Below are 7,482 nucleotides of genomic sequence, written 5' to 3'. Positions count from 1 at the left end.
AAAAAAAAAAATAGAAAAAGAAATTAAGGTATGTTTATGCACAGGGAAGGATGTCAGCTGTGATTACACCCAAAGTGCTGTGATTTTAGTTAGTTTTTATTTTCTTCTTTTGGAGTAATTGTATCTTCTATAACTAATGTATATTACTATGGAACTTTTTTTCTTCTTTCAGAAAAAGGGTCTTATCCCATTGCCCGGGCTGGAGGGCAACGGTGCGATCATAGATCACTATAGCCTCAAGTGATCCTCCCACTTCAGCATCCTGTGTGGTTGGGACTACAGGCATGCCCCACCCCACCTGACTATTTTAATGCTTCCTTATTTTTTATATTAGAAACGGAGTCTCACTATGTTGCTCAGGCTGGTCCCAAACTCTTGGACTCAAGTGATCTTTCTCTCTCAGGCTCCCAAAGTACTGGGATTATAGGCACGAGCCACCGCACCCAGCCCTATTACTTTAATAATGATTTTTAAAATATGTTATAATTTTAAAATTTATTAATATGTATCCCTTGTTTCCACATCATGGCACTCTCTAGAAAGCCTAATACCACATCATGCCAGTCACGTTCATGAACAGACCAGAGAGGGACCCAGAATTAGGGGGATGGCAGATGAGGTTCAGCTCTGAAACTGAACATAATAGAATTCCTAAAAATAACATCAAATACAGAAAGAAGATTATTGGCCAATGTATTGGTGGTGAGACTGGACAATTTCCCAAGTTTCTTGAATCATAAGGAAGTTCTATCTCAGGAAGACATGGGTTGAAAGAGCTCAAAGATCACCCCACACTTTCCTGAGCTGGCAATTCTTCGCTGTATTTTCAGCCACCGTTTCTTTCCACGAGTCTTCTTCAACTACTTATCTGTGGATCAGGTGGACGTGTTAGTTTCATTAGAAAGCATACTCTGTAAGCCCACAGAACTGGACTGGGAGGCCACTGTCTACACATTGGACTCAAGTGATTTCCCTATAGCTGGCTTCTTTCTGCCCCTTCTCCAGGGAACAGCCCCTTACCAACACCAGTCTTTGCGGAATATGCCCATATTTCTAGTAGTAAGTCATAGGATGCAGGTGACCCCTCCTGGGATGCAGGTAACCAAGCAACCTGAAGATAATATAGTCCTCTTATAATCCATGTGACTGTCAACACTGTATAGGAATTTGAACAATTAACTTGCTTGATTATCAAACTGTTTGCTGTACTGTCTTCAGGCACAGATTCTTCACCAACTGGCTGCCATCAGTGTCTCTGTAAGTTTTGTTTTTTGTTTTTGTTTTTCAGTTAGAGTCTCACTGTCACCTAGGCTGGAGTGCAGTGGCACACTCGTGGCCACTGCAGCCTCAACCTGCTGGGCTCAGGCAATCCTTCCACTTCGGCCTTCCAAGTGGCTGGAACCATGGCATGTGCCACCACACCCAACTAATTTTTTGATTTATTGTAGTGATGAGGTCTTGCCAAGTTGCCCAGGCTGGTCTGGAACCCCTGGACTCAGACAATCCTCTCACCTCTGCCTCGCAAAGTGCTGGAATTACAGGCCAACACGCCCAGCGCCTCCGTAAGTTTTAATAAACAAACGTCTCTCCCTGCTGGACCTCCAGGTGACTTTTTTGGAATAGGTAAACAGTACAAGCAAGTCATCACAGATTTGGGGCTATCTCATTACATGGGCCCTTGTAAGCTGCAACTGGTCAAATTGCACCCAGGGGAAACACGAGGATGCTGCCAGGCTTCCTCCAAGTTGGGGTCCCCACAAGTTTTCCTGAAGATGCCTCTGACAGCATACCTGACATGCACCATGGCTCTAAGTCCACACACATGACAGCCAGGAATCAAACTGAATATGCAATATCAGCAAAGCAGAAGTCTTTTATACTTTTAGAGGAAAATAAATAAATATAAATAAATATTTTAATATTTTCTTCTCAGACTCCAAAACGTGTCTGGTGTACCCCAATTTGAAGAACTCGGCAGAAGAGCAGGAATAGAGACAAACATTTAGTGTCAGCAGTAAAGTCAAAAGTTTCACATGATTCATTACATAACTACTCCATGTGGATAGATTAGGAAGGTCTGATCTGAAAACCAAGGTGCACAGAAGAAAAGAAATTTACCATGCTCCCATAGTTCACCAGGGCACAGTTGAAATCTCAGTCATCTCTGCCTAACCCTGCATTTGGGTCTCTCCACCTCTCAGGAGGTCCCTGCCTGGTAGGCTGGTCCAGGAAGACTGCCGGTGAGGAAGCCCCAGACTGGGTGTTGAAGCATCACTCAGATCACCCCAGCTAACGTGGAGAACAGAAGGCAGAGGGTAGGAGCAGACAAAAACCACAAAGGAAGGAGGAGTGACCAGACTGGGGAAATGAAGAGTTTGTGGGAAAATGGGGAGGCATCCCATGTTGAAGGTGTTAGTGAGCCCATGAGAGAAAAGTGCCCTGGAGACACTGGGAGAAACCAGTAATCAGCTCAGGCATGAGGATGCAGAAGGCGAGTCACCTGGGTAGAGGCTAAAACCAAAGATGTGACATAGAAAAGGAACACATGGAGAGAAACCTGAAGAGAGGAGGGGACAAAGGGAGCCTCCAAAGTCAGGTTGTGTGAAATATGGAGTCACCTGCTGTGGCAGTAAATGCTGAGTCCAACCAAAACTAAGTCACACATCAACACGCATATCACAACCCCAACAAAATTAGCAACAAAAAATGCATAAGCCTAATCTTTTACTCAAAATTGTATCCACTCAGAATCTTATGGCTGTGAATTTTTATCGTATGACTGAAAACATGAAATATTCCATAGTGAAAGGTCATCAGTAGCAAAATAATTGCATATAACAGCACTAAGCTAAACACCGATCTACCAAACCAGAACAGTGTTTGAAACCCTGAATGATTAATTCTTTTAGGAACACATGCCTTTTCTGGTTAAGATTTTTTCACAACAGAAGGGGTTAAAAAAAAATTAAGCAGCAAAACCTGTAGATTTCCTGTTGCTTCAGTGAGATTGTTGATCTGGTAACCGGTCCAGCAGATCTGAGGGAGCCGTTCACCCACTGTGGGAGGGTGGCCCTTCTCAAGTCACATGACCCCACTTGACCAGAGATGTGGGACAAACCCGGAGCTTTGGAAGACTCGGTGTTTGGGCTTAAAATCTGGGGAGATTTCTTTCCAATTCGTGACCCTGAAAGGATTCCTAATGAGGTTCTGGAGGGCCATTCTAGAGGTCTCTGGAGGTGTTCTGGATTTGGGGGATAGAGTTCAAAACGGAATTTCCCTGGCCTCCTCAAGTCAGACAATAATCCTTTCCTGGAACCCAGGGTAAGTCACAAGCCACTGAGATTAATGTCTCCGAAGGAATTTGTCTTTCTCCTGCCCTTCTCATCTATGTGTCTGACCAGCTCACCCATCTAGTCACCAGGGAGATGACAGACCCCATCACTATGGCAACAGGCATGTGAGTAACCCACCCCTCGGCCTGCCAGTCATCACCATGATGTTAATACCTGTGCTTATCTGCCCCTTCATGATGATGCAAAATACCACCACCCAGTCACCTTAATGACCTGTCCCCATCAAAGGAAAGGTTTAAGAGGCATTCAACCGCAAGCAGCCATCATCATTGCTTTTGTTAAACTCTGGCCTGGCCATGTTTCCATTAAGACATGGCCTGGTCATGTTTCTCTTTAGTCTCTGGCTCCCTCTCCAAATCTGAGGGAGGTAGATCCCCTTTTTCTCTTTCTTTCCAATCTATTTTCTAAATAAATTATATTTTCCTATCTAATTTCTGTGCAATTCCTTGCAGCTTACCTGTGGCACCAGATCACAAACCCCCATCTAACCTAACAGGGGAACTTACCTTTGTTTATTATCCCAGCTCTCAAATAGGACCAGAGCAAAGATGAGTCAAAGCCAGCCAGCTCTTAGCCTGTTGTGGCGCCTGGAATGTCACTACTTTAGAGTGTTCTTTTTGCTCTAGACACTTGCTTGTTGAGATGTAGCACCTTCAACACATGTCGCTTTTCACCTGAACTTGGTGAGAGTGAGATCTGGTAGAAAGAAGTCCTATGGGATTTAAACATAATCTAGACGACCAGGATGGCTAACACGAGGGAGATGGAAAGACACATTCTGAAGGGGAAGAGAGGAGGGCCCCACAGTGACCCTCCTACACACAACTTTCCAGGAGTCTGGACAATGACTTTCTGATGGATTCACCTCTGGCTTATGTCTAGTCCAAACTGCCAGATAGATCAGATAGACTTCTTGGTAAACACCAAAATGAGGAGAGGTTCTGGCAGGGGTGGAAAGGATGGTGGTTTTTGCAGCATAGTTGAAAATAGCAGTCCCATCAAGCCAAAGAGACCTCAGAGAGAGCCAACAGCATTTGTATTATCCATGCTGGCTTCTATGGCCTCCTATGAAAGGTGATTGCTGGATTCATCTCTGGGTTTCTTCTCTTTTCTCACTCCCTTCCTGGTGTTGAGCATCTGATGAAGCAATGAACATGAGTGAGAATTGACTGGACTTGTAGTAAACCCCGTAGTCCTGAAGGCAACTTTGGGAGACAGAACCCACCTCTATCAAGGATGGTCTTTGAGAGGTTTGGTTCAGTTTCTACTTATCTGGAGGAGACTCATTAAACCAGAAAATCTGTTTCATATAGTAGACTGTTTTTAATGCATCATAATTGGTTGGACTTTGTTGGAGATTGTGCCAACACTGAAAATTAATTGCCAGATGTTTGGATAGTAAATACAGATAACTGCTGAATAACACAAATGCTTGGCTTCTCAATGTTTGATTTATTGGGATACATGTGCTGATGCTGGTCTCTAAATATCCTAGAGAACAAGATGATGTAGGCCAGGTGCAGTGGTTCACACCTGTAATTCCAGCATTTTGGGAGGCCGAGGCAGGAGGATCACTTGAGTCCAGGAGTTCAAGACAAGCCTAGGCAACATAGCAAGATCTTGTCTCTACAAAAAACAAGAACTAGCTAAGCATAGTGGTACACACCTGTAGTCCCAACTTCTCTGGCGGCTGAGGCAGAAGGACCTCCTGAACCCAGGAGGTCAAAGCTGCAGTAAGCTGTTATCATGCCACTGTACTCCAGCCTAGGTGACAGAGTGAAACCCCAACTCAAAGGAAGAAGAAGAGGAGAAGGAGGAGGAGGAGGAGGAGGAAGAGGAGGAGGAGAGAAAAGAGGAGAAGGAGGAAGATGGAATAGGTATCTAACAATGACCTCCCATACTAGGTACTTGCTGAGGATTGAATGTTGATGTTCCCCCAAATCCATATGCTGAAGCTCTAATCTACAATGTATTCGTATTTGGAGCCTTTGGAAGATAATTAAGTCATGAGAGTGGAGCCCACCTAAATGAATGTACTGCCCATATAAGAAGAGACATGTGACTAATGATCTCTCTCTCTCTCTCTCTCTCTCTCTCTCTCTCTCTCTCTCTCTCTCTGTGCCACATGAGGACACAGCAAGAAGACAGCTGTCTGCAAATCAGGAAAAGAGTCCTGTCCAGGAACTGAATCTGTCCATGCCTTGATCTTGAACTTCCCAACTTCCAGAACTGGAAGAAATACTTCTCTGTTATGGTATTTTTATTCTATGGTATTTCTGTTATAGCCATCTTAGCTGAGATAGTACTGTATAATAATAACGCAGGACCATCCTTTTCTTGGGGTTGAGCTACTGTCCAATGAGCGTCTAGTGAGGGCAGTACTGCTAACGCCTGCACAACACACCTGCATCAACTAGAGTTTTGCTTTATCTTGGTGCAATTTTTGGAAAAAAGAAGCATCTCTTTTCCACGATCATGTAAACTAAAATAAAGAAATGGGTCCAAGAAAGCAAAAAATAGTAATAATAATAATAATGCAGGTGTTGGCTGGGAGCGGTGGCTCATGCCTATAATCCCAGCACTGTGGGAGGACAAGGTGAGAGGATTGCCTGAGCCCACAGGTTTAAGACCCGCTTGGGTAACTTGGTGAGACCTCATCTCCACAATAAATCAAAAAATTAGGGCGTGGTGGTATGTGCCTGTGGTTCCAGTTATTTGGAAGGCTGAGATAAAAGGATCACCTGAGCCCAGCAGGTCAAGGCTGCAGTGGCCAGGAACGTGCCACTGCACTCCAGCCTGGGCGACAGAGTAAGACTCCAACTCAAATAAATAAATAAATAAATAGATAGATAAATAAATAAATAAATAAAGCAGGCAGACAATGTTTTTTAAATCTTAGCTGATATTTTCTTCCTACATATTCTTTGACTATTTGGCCTTTGGTCTCATTCAGTCATGCAGGTCATTATGTTAGGGGATTTCTTTTAAAAGAATGCTGATTCGCTGGCTTATCTCTCTAGTGAATCCTACCTCCCCTTCTTTTCCACAAGCACCTAGAATTTCTGATCAGCTTTGAGTACATGTGTCTTGATTGTCCACAGATTACCAGACATTTGAGGAGAACCACTAATGGGAAGACAGATAGCAAAACAAAGAAACAGAATAAAAGGATCTTAGAGAAAAAAGATAATGCAGGGAGTGTTTTTAAAATGTCAAAACATTATCATAAATATCCTCAGAGCATCCAGGTGCTCACACCTATAATCCCAGCACTTTGGGAGGATCACTTGAGCCTAGGAGTTTGAGACCAGCCTGGACAATATAGCAAGACTCCCATCTCACCTCCCCCCTCCTCCCCATATATGTATATCCATAAAACAAAAACTATGCTATTAAAAATAAATAATAATAAAAGAAGAAACAGCTCTTAAAAATATAAAATAGAATTGCCAAAATGAAAAAAAAGGAATCAACAAGTTAGAAGATAAAGTTTTGCGTATTTTCCCAGAATAATGGAAAATATGGAAAAAATTAAAAGATAGGAAAATGAGAACCCACTCCAAGAGTTCTAGAACCCAGCTAATGGAAATTCCAGGAAAAAAAGAAAGGAACTAAAGGGAAGATTTTATTAAAGGAATAACAATGTTTATCAGAATCAAAATAGTTCACAATTGGACTCATGGCAAGTTATCATCAAATTTCAATCACTGAAGATAAACAGAAGCAGTTAACAACCCAAAAATGAGAATAAATTATTTGTGACTGCATCAAAATAAAGGACTACTCTCTCTAAAATATAAACAGTTGCTATGTTTATTTATTTATTTTTAAAGATAAGGTCTCTGTCACCCAGACTGGAATACAGGGGCACAACCATAACTCACCATAAACTTGAACTCCTGGGCTTAAGGGTTCTTCCTGCTTCAGCCTTCCAAATAGTGAGTAGGGACTACAGGTGCACACCAACCACACTCAGCTAATTTTTTAATTTTTTGTGGAGATAGGATCTCACTATGTTGCCCAGCCTAGCCTCAAACGCCTGGCCTCAAGTGACTCTCCCACCTTGGACTCCCAAAATGCTGGGAATACAGGCATGAGCCACTGTGCCTGGTCAAAAATGTTCTATAAG

This window comes from Carlito syrichta, unplaced genomic scaffold, assembly GCF_000164805.1.
Source record: "Carlito syrichta isolate Samal-C Ts95f unplaced genomic scaffold, Tarsius_syrichta-2.0.1 Scaffold288002, whole genome shotgun sequence".
Taxonomy (NCBI): domain Eukaryota; kingdom Metazoa; phylum Chordata; class Mammalia; order Primates; family Tarsiidae; genus Carlito; species Carlito syrichta.
This window is presented reverse-complemented; position numbering follows the sequence as displayed.